The sequence below is a fragment of the Solanum dulcamara genome, chromosome 3, assembly GCF_947179165.1.
Source record: "Solanum dulcamara chromosome 3, daSolDulc1.2, whole genome shotgun sequence".
In the NCBI taxonomy this organism is placed as follows: domain Eukaryota; kingdom Viridiplantae; phylum Streptophyta; class Magnoliopsida; order Solanales; family Solanaceae; genus Solanum; species Solanum dulcamara.
The window spans coordinates 43,568,906-43,582,699 of NC_077239.1; the positions used below are offsets into that span (position 1 = coordinate 43,568,906).

The following is a 13,794-nucleotide window of genomic DNA, read 5'->3' on the forward strand; positions in this document are numbered from 1 at the left end:
CGATCGATTATTAGTTGGTTTTACTTGTACTTATCTCTTGTTGTATTTGTAGTTGGTCTGTAGGGTGTCATAGTCTAGAGTTGTTGTTGGTACTGTCTATTAGGACCAGTTAGATTCGTCAGGTGGCTATGTGATTTGTGATGACAGTTAGTATTCCATTCTTGATTAGTTGAATCTTATGGTATCTTTTTATTGTAAATAAATTATTGCTTTGCGCTTTCAGGTGCATTTCTTAACTCTGCTCTTTCATCTACATATCCTATCTTTTTGTCTTATTTCTTGTACTATCTTTTATTAGTTCCTGATTAGTTGCTTGTGTTGTATTTACCTAGATATATGTTATTTATATTTGCTTTATTTATGGAGCTCAATCGGCCTACTGAGTACCATTCATTGGTATTCATACTACACTTCTGCATCATGTAGATCATAGTATAGGTTATTGTCGTTGATTTGGATTGGTGCGGAGAAGCTGTTGATTCGGAGATTGGGTGAGCTCCTGACATCCGGAGTTTCCAATTTCCATCTATTTTGGGCTAGGACTAGTCTTTACATTCTTTCGAAGACTGTCTGAACCTATATTTGCATTTTAAAAGACTTGTAAACCTATTTTGATTTAGATGCTTGATTACTGACTAATGATGGTTCCTTGTGTTTTATTTTAGTTGTTCTCGTTCTTCTCAATGTTATTTATCTTCTACTTGATAGCCCGTTGCCTTTAGTTTTGGGCTAGGGTTAAGCGTTAGGCTTACTTTCTGGTGGGTGTTAGTAGGTATCATCATGAGAAATTTGATCGTGACATCAAAGCCCTAAATGCAATTGAGAATGGGAGACTTGACAGCTTGAGGACCTAGCTTTATCTTAATGGAGAAGATAACCCCTTTGGGAGAGAATTTTAGATAGAGAATTTTTTATTGTAAAAGCTTGAGAGGGAATGAGGGGAATTTGAAGGGTTTGGGTAAATATATATCTTAGAAATAGGCTTAAAATAACATAGCTTAGGGATTTAATGAATCGAAAAAGACCGAAATAACACTGACTTAAAACTGTCTGATGTCATTCAGCCAGTTAGGTTGAGCTTGCTAACCTGATTGGTGAGTCGCTGATCTCTAACTCACATCACCAAATCACATGAGTTCTGAGGGATTTTCTCTAAATATTTTGGCGCTGACCCTCAGCTTGCTGACTTGTTAGTGAGTTGTCGTTTCCTTTCCTTCCTCGCCAACTTAGCTTTGGTTTTGAGTAAAATTCTCAGATCATTTCGAAGAGATTCCATAGCTCGGAAGAGGTTTGCCACTGAATCAAACTCACCAAATTTCTTTACTCCCTGAACCAAACTCTCAAAACTTTTTGACGAGCTCCTGATCACTTCGTCGAATCGCCGAATGCACTTGGCGACTCGCCGAGTGAAATCAGCGAGTCTCAGCCCTTGTTTTCTTAAAAGAAAACTTGTTCCGTCTTTCAAACTTTTGGGGTCATACAACACTATAACTCATGTTCAATTTTACTTTTGTATTGAACTAAAGTTCAATCAATAAATATTGTATTTTTTTCTAGAATAACTTTGTGATAGTACATCATATTTTTGTTATGAACTTTTGCTTATTTGGTAAGATTATATAAAGTATTAGGGAAATTTTGATAATTTTTACAAATTACGGAGATTTTACATTTATGAACAAAAAACATACAAGGCCAAACACATACGCAACCCCTCTAACTTGCCCTCATTTTTCATTTTGGCACTCTATCTTAGCCCTGTTCCATTTTAACCCTTCAACTCTATTTTCTATGTACTATTTAAACACAAAATACGAATTTTATGATTTTTTTTATTTTTATTTCTATTCTTCAATTGCAGTTTTTTATTTTGAAAATTGACGTTTATCCGTTAGTTTTTGTGGGAAAAAAATAACGGATGAACATCAAAAAAAATTTATAAAAACAATAACTTTTTTTAGAGTTTCTCTATATTAATGCATGTAAAATAACTGGCAGAAGTGTGCCGGTTTTCTTTCTTAAACAATCAATTAAATTAAATAATACCACATATTTTATTTTTTTCATATTCAGGCTATCTAGATTTAACTCAAATACTAGCTTTCTAGTTTTTAATTCAACTCAATATGGGTAAAAAGAAATCATTTTCAATACGAGTAAAAAATGACTATTGTTCATTGCTAATAACACTACTAAAAACGCTAAAACTCGACAGATTTCGTTGGGTTGTCATTAATTTTTTTAAGAAAGAAAATCGATGCACTTTCATCGGTTATTAATCACGCAAAAATATAGAGAAACTCTAAAAAAGAAATGGTTATTTTCTATAAAAAAAAATCGATGTGTCTGTCATTTTTTTTCTTTTACGAAAACTAGCGGGCAAACGTCGATTTTTAAGATGAAAAATTGCAGTCATAAAGCATATTTAAAAATAAAGTAATCATAAAATTAGTATTTGTGTTTAAATGGTACATTAAAAAAAGAGTTGAAGGATTAAAATAAAACAAGCTTAAGATAGAGTGCCAAAATAAAAAAAAAATAAGTTAGAAGGGTTGTGTATGTGTTTGGCCAAAATGCAACTTAAACATTCAAATTGCATGTCCAAACAAAATTTCAACTTCATGTCATTTAATTTCATTGGCCAAAAACATATGATCCTTTAACTTGTCCCTAAATTTTGTTTTTGCACTCCAAGTCAACCTTGTTCCATTTTAACCCTTCAACTCCAATTTTCATGTTCCATTTAGACACTTTTGTCCAAGGAATCAACAAATGGAATGCGTCTATTTCACACGCCATGACATGACACAAAAACCAATTAAAAACACATACATAACCCCTCTAACTTTCCCGTATTTTTTATTTTGACACTCTATCTTAGCCTTGTTCCATTTTAATTCTTTAACTCTATTTTTTATGAACCATTTAAACACAAAACATTAATTTTATGATTTTTTTATTTTTCATTTTCACTTTTTCATTTTTAAAATCGACGTTTGTCCATTAGTTTTCATATTTTTTTAAAATATTAACGGATGAATATCAATTTTTAAAAAAAATTGAGAGTTTCTCTATTTTTTGCGTGAAAAATAACAAACGAAAGTGCGTTGGTTTTATTTCTTAAATAATCAATTAAATTAAATAATACCACCTACTTTATTTTTTTCATATTCAGGCTATTTGGATTTAACTCAAATACTAGCTTTCTAATTATTCATTCAACTCAATACGGGTAAAAAGACCCATCTTCAATTCGAGTAAAAAAAAGACTCTTGTCCAATGCTAAATAACACTACTAAAAAATGCTAAAACTAGACAGACTTTGTTAGGTTGTCATTGATTTCTTTAAGCAAGAAAAGCGACACACTTTCGTCGATTATTTTTCACGCAAAATTCCAGAGAAACTCTCAAAAAGAAATTGTTATTTTTAAAAAAATCAATTAATTTTTGACCGTAAAGAGCATATATAAAATAAAGAAATCATAAAATTAGTATTTTGTGTTTAAATGATACATAAAAAATAGAGTTGAAGGGTTAAAATGAAACAAGACTAAGATAGAGTGCCGAAATGAAAATTGAGGACAAGGTAGAGAGGTTGTATGTGTGTTTGACCCCAATTAAATAACCGACGAGTGAATTTTTAATCTCAAAATAAAATTTTAAAATATTTCAATCAGACAAAAAAAAATTTTACTCCAATAGACTCAATCTAGCGGGTGAAGAATTGTGGTATTGATGGTGGCAAGAGATAAAAGAAGAAATAAAATTCACTCACTCAAAGAAAGTGTGATGCACACACTTTGCCACATCACTTATTTGTTTTAAATGGTATACTTTTAATGATGTTGAAGTGTCTACTTGGAACAAACCATAAATAAGGTGCCAAAATAAAAAATTGTGACAACGAAAGTGTATCGGTTTTCTTTCCTAAACAATCAATTAAATTAAATAACATAACGTACTTTTTTTACTTCATATCCGGGCTATTTAGATTTAACTCAAATACTACCTTTCTAATTATTCATTCAACTCAATATGGATAAAAAGACTCGTCTTCAATACGAGTAAAACAAAGACACTTGTTCATTGCTAATAACACTATTAAAAAACGCTAAAACTCGACAGATTTTGTTAGATTGTCATTGTTTTTTTAAGAAAGTAAAGTGACACACTTTTGTCAATTATTTTTCATGTAAAATTCAGAGAAACTCTCAAAAAGAAATTGTTATTTTTAAAAAATAAATCAATTTTCGTCGGTCAATTTTTATATTTTTACTAAAATTAACGAATGGAAGTCAATTTTTAAAATGCAAATTTGCAGTCAAAGAGCATATATAAAATAAAGAAATCATAAAATTAGTATTTTGTGTTTAAATGATACATAAAAAAATAGAGTTGATGGGTTAAAATGGAACAAGACTAAGATAGAGTGTAGAAATGAAAATTGAGGACAAGTTAGAGGGGTTTTGTATGTGCTTGACCCCAATTAAATAACCACTTGTGAATTTTTGATCCCCAAATAAAATTTTAAAATCTTTCAATCAGAAAAAAATTATTTTTTTTACTCCAACAGACTCAATCTTGCCAGAGAAGAATTATGGTATTAATGGTGGCAACCGGCAAGATTAAAAGAAGAAATAAAACTCACTCTTTTAGAGAAAGTGATGCACACACTCTGCCACATCACTTATTTATTTTAAATTGTATACTTTTAATAATGTCGAAGTGTCTACTTGAAAAGGCCATAAATGAGGTGCCAAAATAAAAATTGTGACAACGAAAGTTTGTCGGTTCTCTTTCTTAAACAATCAATTAAATTAAATTACACCATGTACTTTAATTTTTTCATATTCAGGCTATTTGGATTTAACTCAAATACTAACTTTCTAATTATTCATTCAACTCAATACTGGTAAAAAGACTCATCTTCAATACGAGTAAAAAAAGACACTTGTTCATTGCTAACAACACCACTAAAAAATGCTAAAACTCGACAGATGTCATCAGGTTGTTATTGATTTTTTTAAGCAAGAAAACTGACACACTTTCGTCGATAATTTTTCATGCAAAAATCCATAGAAACTCTAAAAAGACATTGTTATTTTTAAGAAAAAGATCAATTTTCGTCGATCAATTTATATTTTTAAGAAAATTAGCAGACGAAGGCCGATTTTTAAAATGTAAAACTGCAGTTGAAGAGCATATAAAAAATTAAAAAAGAATCATAAAATTAGTATTTTGTATTTAAATGAGACAAAAAAAAATAGAGTTGAAGGTTTAAATGGAACAAGACTAAGATTAGAGTGGCGAAATGAAAATTGAGGACAAGTTAAAAGGGTTGTGTATGTGTTTGACCCCAATTAAATAATCGATGCGTGAATTTTTGACCCCCAAATAAAATATTAAAATCTTTCAATTAGAAAAGATTTTTTTTTTATTTCAACAGACTCAATCTTGCCGGAGAAGAATTGTGGTATTGATGATGACAAGAGATAAAAGAAGCAATAAAATTCACTCTCTTAGAGAAAGTGTGATGCACACACTCTGTCACTTGTTTATTTTAAATGGTATACTTTTAATGATGTTGAAGTGTGTACTTGGAGCAAGCCATAAATAAGATGTCAAAATAAAAAATTGTGACAACGAAAGTGTGTCGATTTTTTTTTTAAAACAATCAATTAAATTAAATAACATCGCATGCATAATTTTTTTCATATCCAAGTTATTTGAATTTAATTCAAATACTACCTTTCTAATTATTCATTCAACTCAATACGGGTAAAAAGACCATCTTCAATATGAGTAAAAAAAAACTCTTGTCCATTGCTAATTGTTACGATCCATTTTTAAACTTGGTTAAAAACATCTCATAACTTGGCTATTTATTATTTTTGAAAATAAAGAAAAAAAAATCGCCACTTAATTTTAAGAAAAAATAAGAAAATCATTTAAAAGGATAATTCTGAAATAAAACCTTAAATATATCAGAGTTCGAGTAAGGGTTCAAATGATCCTCTAAAAAAGATTTTAAGCACCTTAAAAGATCCGCTAATATGCGGTTGACCGACGAATTAAATTATTTGGCTAATAAATAATATAAAAAAGACTTATTGAATTTAATTATGAAAAATCTTTATTTCAAATGAATAGAATTTTTTTTTTATACTCATCCATTTATCTTAGTTCAGATAATGAAATAATTATAATGTCAAAGTCCCAAAAATAATTCTAATTTAACAATTTATTCGAGTCAAGATTTTGAACTAAATGATTAGTTCAAACTCATAAACATGGGCTCAAAGCTTTCAATAACTATGAAAGAACATGAATAATTCTTAATTTATTCTATAAGCTTAAGTTGCCTGGATTTTGGAAATTGAATAATTAAAGTAAATGAATAATGAAATAGTTAAAAAGTGACAAATAAAAATCTCCCAAGGATTCATCTAAGTTAATAAAAATGTTAAAAGGGTTAGCAACAAATATCATGAAATTAAAAGGCAAGGAAAGATATATATATGTAGAGAGAGAGAGAGAGAAAAGAAATGGATGATCTCAAGTTGATTGCACCCTCCGCATCAGTTTATTGCTTCCTTCATTATTTGGACGGCTGCTGTTGACTACTGATTCTCTAGCCATTTAGGCCTAAAAATATAGCTTCAGAGTCCAATCGAGAATATCCATGCATAAAACATGATAAGGATTTGCATCTATTGTAACTATTTCAGAGATATACTCGAGCAAATATGATAATTAACCACCTGTTGAACTTAAACTAATGAACCAAGCATCAAAATAACATAAAACTAATTCATCGAGCAGCAAAACGATCGAAGATTCTACACTAACCAATTACATTCTTGGAAAGATAAGAGAAAACAAAGATTCTGAAGGAAACATGGTAATAACAACACATATTCAAACTTTGGTTTCTCAAACACTATTTATCGAGAGAGAAATGGAAACAAGACGAGTGAATAACCACTGTCTATAGTCACAAATCCGAACAAAAGAGGATTTCTAAGGCAAACAAAGGTGTTCTATGGTAAACCCATAACTGGAGCTTAACTATCCATTAATATAAAAGAAGACTTTAGAATAAGTAAGGACTTTTGGGCACAATGATAACATGACATACTCGGATCAGAGAAGAAACAAGTTTAGAAAAGTTGGCCAAGTCGAGGAAAGAAAAACAATTTAATGCGTGCTCCTAAAACAGTGAACGGAAAGCAAAAATAATCATCCAAGTTATTCATACTATTCTTAATATCAAAAGAAAAATATAAAGGGTGCTGACCTTTTAAAGCATGTGCCATGGCTTCATATCAATTAAAAAAATCTAAGTTTCATCAACTATTTAAGAGACTTTGTAAAAAATAAAGAAACCCAGTTCCTAAACTGGAAACTTAGACAACAATTGCAACATGGCAGATCGGTCTGTAATTCATAGCTAATATGCCAAAGATTTTAAACCATACGACATTTTAGTTTAACTAATTTATCATATGCGAGCTAATCTCAGTTCAAGGTGAATCAAACATATGTCATTTCACATATTTGGATCAAGTAAGCGTAGAAATCAATGAAACATTATACCCAACATATAATCCATAGTTGAAACTGAAATGGAATTTCAAAGGGAAAACAAGGCAAAACAGTGAAGAACATTATTGAGAGGCTACATTGAACATTCAAAATAATCAAAACATGGGGAAACAATCAAGGCTGAATATAAATGAGAGACCTAATGACATTTGAATGGATCAAAATAATGAAACAGATACACCATAAGCAAAGAAGAATCATTAAGATAAAGAACTTGAAAATGCACCAAACTATTTTATTTCTTTTTAGGAAATTTGAAGTAACGAGAAAGCTGAAGTAAACAATCAGAACATTGAAAGCTAGCAGTAACGAGTCTTATCGTAAGCAAAAGACTCGAGCAAGAGGTACATCAAAAGGCACATTTGATTATCAATAACTTATTCGTGTAGAGAGGCTAAAACAGTCTACTTTTAGACATTTATTGAAGTTAAATATTTATGAATCTATGATGAAGCTATATGAAAGATAACAGCGAAGAGTTAATTCAAACTGGGAATTTAAATTAAACAAATAGCAAGTAAAATATCGTAACATCACAGCCACACGATGCTTAGATGCAAGATACAACTCTAGCGCAAGTGAACACTGGCTATACTTATCCTAAGGTGATAGCAGAAAATAGAAATTTGTTGAAATTAGATGAACAAAGAGGAAGGCATAAATATCTCACATGTCTTCTACAGAACTTAAATCATGAAGGCAATAAACTGCCAATCTACCTTAAATACTAAATTTAGACATACAATCTCGGCTACCAAATTGCAACAAAGAAACAAGGAAACAAGTACAAAAATAAATGAACAGAGAAGGGGAATCACTCTTAGTGTTCCTCTAGTTCCAGATTTAAGTTTAATATATCCAACAAGAGAGAGAACGGGTTGTTAAAACAGTCCCAAAGTGAACAAATGACGAACTTAGTGAGTGAACATGATTATGATGCAACATAGCAACGAAGTGGAAACAACTAGTTCAAACACAAACTGATCAACCCAAAATCTTGCACAAATCTGATTAAAATAGGAACTGATATCGAATTTAATAACTCAACTTGATTTACTGAACTATGCTAATTCCAGAGATCCAACAGATGAAACAAAATCCAAATAAATGCTATAGTGTTGCCGAGAGTAAAGAAAAAAGGATCAAAATGTGTCATTTTAACCCTCTGATCTGAACTCAAGCATTGAATAGTCTTATATTAACCAAACTGGAATCGAAACATTAACGCATTCATGATGGAGTGTAAGTTCAGACAGAACAAGTCATGGATAAGGAATTGGGATTTAAGACAATCACATACATTATTTTCGGAGACAAACGCAAATCATTGAAAGAAGTTTTACAACTCTTCTTGATCCACAAACGCAACAAAATACATAATTCATTTATCTAAGTCCCAGCCTTTATTCAAAAATGAGTATTTAGACACTTCTCATGATCACACTCCTTTAGCACATCATGGAAGAAACAAACGATGTACCGGGCAAATAAAAATGAAAATTTACAATAGAAATTAAACATATAAAACTGAAAACTATAAAGCAGTAATTGAACTAACTGAGCACAAAACTTAACACATATAGAAAACCAAATTATAAACGTACAGGGCAGCAGGGAAATTATGCAATCTAAATAACCAAAGCAACTAAAAATGAAAAGAAATTACCTTTCTCTGGGCAGTGAACTTGAGACGACAAGTTGAGTGGATAATTTCCATATCAATTTAGAGTGCTAGTAAAGAAGACAACAAGAGCGGAGCGATTGGGTCGGAAATCAGAGAAAGCAAAAAGAACAATAGATAAATTAGTGCATGAAAAAGTATGGAGAACTCCAATATTTCCCAAGTTCTCTCTACCATTTCCCCCTTCTCAATGGAAATGAGTGAACAATTTATAGCCGAAAATAGTGCTTGAATTTCAAAAGAGCCGTTTGAGAGAGGAGAAAATCTTCTCCAAGATCTTGTTTGAATTCAAAATATCACAGATTAAGAAAAGTAGGAGGAAAAAGATGACAAAGGGATAGGATTACCTGCTCCAATATTTGACTTGAGGGGGATGGATGACCTTCAAATCCGACGCATTTGGGGTTTTTTGTAGGGAAAGAGCTGTTGGTGTTGTAGGTTGCGTTTGTCTTTGAGCGAGCGTGAGGAAGAAGACGCGTATGTAGGTATAGGGTGTGTACTGGAGCTGTATGTTTTGTTGTATTTGGAAAAGACAAAGAAAAGTAACCGGAATTAAAAGGGGAAATGAGCTCGGTTTGAGAAATTGGACTGAAATAATAGAAAAAGTCCGATTAGAATTAAGATATCAAGATATCAGTGCCTTTGAAAAAAAAAATCATTGATAATTCGAATTCGAAGAATACGATATAAGGTGAATCCAAATTAACTGATCAAGCTTCTTAATTTAACAAAGTAAAATAATTATCAAATTATCGAAAAAAATTAATTACTATTTAACTATAAAAAGAAAATAAATACATATTTGAGTTAAAATCCATTTTTTGAGATGATTTTTCAAATTACTATTAAATCAATACCTATATATATATATATATATATGTATATTATACGTATATAAAGATATATATTTTATAGAAAAAGCGCAAAAGTTCCTTGAAAAAGATTTTAAAAGTATTTTTTATTTTTAAAAATAATTATTTTAAATTGTTTGAAATTGAAGAAGCTTGAAAATTAATTTAATTGTGGAAGGCCAAAATTGGGTGTTAACACTAATATCACTACTAAAAGATGCTAAAACTCAACATATTTCATTAGATTGTCATTGATTTTTTTAAGCAAGATAACTGACACACTTTCGTCGATTATTTTTCATGCAAAAATATGGAGAAACTCTCAAAAAGAAATTGTTATTAAAAAAAAGATCAATTTTCGTCGGTCAATTTTTATAGTTTTACGAAAATTAACGGACGAATGCCAATTTTTAAAATATAAAATTGCAGTCGAAGAGCATATATATTTGTGTTTAAATGATACATAAAAAATAGAGTTGAAGGGTTAAAATGGAATAAGACTAAGATAGAGTGCCGAAATGAAAAATTGAGGACAAGTTAGAGGGTTGTGTATGTGTTTGACCCCAATTAAATAACCGACGTGTGAATTTTTGACCCCTACATAAAATTTTAAAAATCTTTCAATGATAAAAGAATTATTTTTTTTTACTCCAACTCAATCTCGCCGAAGAAGAATTGTGGTATTGATGGTGACAAGTGATAAACGAAGAAATAAAATTCACTCTCTTAGAGAAAGTGTGACATACTTTGCCACATCACTTATTTATTTTAAGGCGGAAGCCATCGGTATCCCCCTAAAGTTGGCACCAACTTTCACTTAGACACCTCAATTAAGTTTTGTTCATTTTAGACACCTCAAGTAAGGTTTCGATGTGTCATTTTGACACTTTTTTTACAAACGCCCAAATATCTAAAGTGTGTGTAATACACTTGCCGATGATGTGTCAATGTGACCAATTAAATAAAGACACGTGACATATATATCAAAAATAATTTTAAAATAATGACTTTTGAGTAAAAAAAAAGTGGCTATTAACTTGATGATATTTGACATTTTTTACCCAAATAATAATTAAAAAAAGAAGAAATTCATCTTTTAAAAAAAGTGATTTTCGAAAAGAAAAAAAAAAACCACCTAGTTGTCTTCTTCACTCACCCCACCCAGTCGTTGTCGTCTTCTCCACCTCCACTGTTATGATTCAAAAATTGAGGTCATGATGGCACACATCTCAAAATCCAATCTGATGTGTAACCCTAAAAAATAAAACTCATACTAGACTCCCAAAGGGAAAAGTGATGCCACAATTTAAATAAAAAGAAAAATAATAAAGAGAAAATTATCCCAAAACCTGGTGTCATAAGTATAAAGAGCATCTAATACAAGATTCGAATTTGAAGATATAACATAAGTCTCTGAATGATACAAAAGACTGAAAAATAAGAATAGACTAGTGACGATCCAAATTTTGGGACCTCAACACTAATCTGAGAATACACAATCCGCTAGAATATCAACTGCCACATGAGGTACCCCGACTAGTATCTGCATCAAAAAGGGATACAGAAGTAGGGGTGAGTACAATTCATATGTACTTAGTAGGTTTTAGCTGACTGAATATAAGAAATTAATCAAACCTATGAAATAAACTAAGGAACGCTTCCACCTACATACAGAAAAGTCTCACTTTGGCATCAGTGCCGCCAGTTTATATATATAGTTGCACGAGTAAAGTAGACCCGTAATAACAGCTCATAATCACAATTAATCAGATAATTCAAGCAGCACATATATCAATGCAATGCAATGCAATATGATGATGCAATGATGTGGTGGTACGGTGAAATCAAGACTGTCGCACAGCCTGTCGTATACACCTGCCGAGCTGTGCTACCAAGTAGGACCCATGGGGGTCTCGCAGACCATATACCTCAATCATAATATCTCATTATCCTTGTCACCTCCTCGTGGTCAAGGGATCACAATGCATCCACTACCCTGCCGTAATACTGCCTCGGATAGGGACTCAAGATACAAAGGTTTAAAGGTGTTTCATTTTTTTTCTCAATTTGTTTTCCATATTTCTCAACTTCTATGATGAATGAGGATGAATGCATCAAAACACATATGACATGGAAGTAATATTCAACTCACATGTGGTAGAAGGTTCAAAGTTTTCAAAACTTAACCTACACATGATATTCACCCTCAATAAATAGTAATAGGAATATTCATCCCTTTCTCAACAATATTTCAATACTCAAGCATTCTCAAAACCCCCAACTCAACCTCTCAGGCGAGCATCACAAGTCAAATAATGTACTCAAGCCTCTTTCTTAGGCAAATCACGAATCACATTTTCTCAAAGCAAATAAGATAACAAATAAGGCCTCCACACGGGCTATGTTATACAAATAAACCCCCACATGGAAATACATTAATAAATAAGCCCCCACACGAGCATCACAATATATATATAACATTCTAAACTCATACTACGACCTCATCCCAAAGTCTATAACATATGAATGACTAATTACCCCATCTTAATCTCAAAGAAGGATAGTCAAACCTACCTCAATTGCCGAAACCGCACTCGAACACCTCCATCAAACAAGAAACTCTCGAATTCAATGCCCGGAATGACAACCCACTATCAACAATAAAACATACACATCACAAGGAGTCCAATGACACCCATATTGATAGGTTTCGGAACTGGGGTAAAATGATCCAAAAATTAATTACTTCCGAAAAAGGTCAAATCTGGAAATTTATTGGACAATAACATTCTAATTATAATAAGGAACTCATGGTTGAAAAACCCATAAAAATAGAGCTCAAAACGAGTTAGAAATCACCATTTTCCCTAAATTCGAATTAGGGAAGAAATAAAGATTTTTGGGGTTTGAAACTAAACTTTAGGGGTTAAAATCATCAAAAACTTAATGAAAAGGAAAGGTTTTAGGTCAAAAATCACTTACCCAACACTTTGCCTTAAAAATCTCTTCTCAAATCACCTCAAGGAGTTCAAGAACTCAAACAATTGATGAAAATATTAAAATGGAAAGAAAGGGGCATTTTCTGCCCAAAAGTTACTTTTCACGCGTGTTTTGTACAAATTTTCAAAAATCATCCTCAAGGTCATTACATCCACTCACCCAACCCCAACTCCTTCCCCACCCATATTGTCTTCTCAAGAAACACTATCAAAAGAAACTATTTTAAAATTTTTATTTTACAAAGATATAATTTTTTCTACTTTAGTTTTAAAAAATCAGTTACTAATTAACAATAGAAGGAAAACAAGAACTAGACCTAGGCAATGACAATGAGATTACAAAATCAAGGTCCAAAGTTATGGAGGAAAACAACTAGAAAATGGAGAAGAAGAAGAACAAGAAAAAAAAAATTGTTTCTTAAAAAATGCTCTTTACGCACTCAAAATGGGTGCAGCACACGCAATGTGCCAAGTCAGCACAAAGTGTCAAAATGACACATCAGAACCTTACTTGAGGTGTCTAAAATGAACAAAGGTTAGTTGAGGTGTCTAAAATGAACAAAGGTCAGTTGAGGTGTCTAAGTGAAAGTTGGTGCCAACTTTAGGGGGCACTGATGGTTCCGCCTTGTTTTAAATAGTATAATTTTAATGATGTTGA

The 13,794-nt window shown here is 31.4% G+C and overlaps 1 long non-coding RNA gene across 2 annotated transcripts; it reads right to left on the minus strand.

Moving 5' to 3' along the window:
* Positions 1-6,384: 6,384 nt before the first annotated feature.
* Positions 6,385-9,864, minus strand: LOC129882549 (uncharacterized). Of its 2 annotated transcripts, XR_008765795.1 has the most exons (3): positions 9,634-9,864; positions 9,272-9,336; positions 6,385-6,645 (listed from the first exon to the last, which is right to left on the minus strand). It is a non-coding gene; the product is annotated as an uncharacterized LOC129882549 (long non-coding RNA). The 2 variants fall into 2 exon arrangements; XR_008765794.1 differs by having other exon boundaries at positions 9,272-9,864.
* Between the last annotated feature and the right edge of the window lie 3,930 nt (positions 9,865-13,794).